Source organism: Aptenodytes forsteri, unplaced genomic scaffold, assembly GCF_000699145.1.
Source record: "Aptenodytes forsteri isolate BGI_AS27 unplaced genomic scaffold, ASM69914v1 Scaffold349, whole genome shotgun sequence".
Taxonomy (NCBI): domain Eukaryota; kingdom Metazoa; phylum Chordata; class Aves; order Sphenisciformes; family Spheniscidae; genus Aptenodytes; species Aptenodytes forsteri.
Window position 1 is genome coordinate 5,270,939 of NW_008794452.1, and position 424 is coordinate 5,271,362.

Genomic DNA, 424 nt, shown 5'->3' on the forward strand with positions numbered 1-424 from the left:
GGCCGGGGGACAGGCGGCTTCGCCGATCCCCACCACCGCGTCGCCGGACACCACGTGCGAGAGGAAGCGGCCCTGGCAGTCGGCGCTGAAGGGGACGATCACACCATACTCGCCGAGTTTGCCGGACAGGAGGAGCTCTGCGGAGACAAGGCGGAGGGAAAGGGCTCGGCGACGGGCACCGAGCATCCCGCTCACGCGTCGGGATTTTGGTGGCCGGCCCAACAGGGGGAGCCTTTGGCGAGCCCCGCCGGAGCTCGGTAAGCCCAACCACTGCTTTTCCCTCCCAACGCAGCTCCGCTCTGTGGTTTTAACCGGGCGCGTCAAGCGTAGCAGAACGAACTCGGGCTGACGTGCCCCTCGCACGCCAAGCACGCCAACTATTTCTCACCCAGCCTCCATCTCCCCCCATTTCCCATTGAAACCA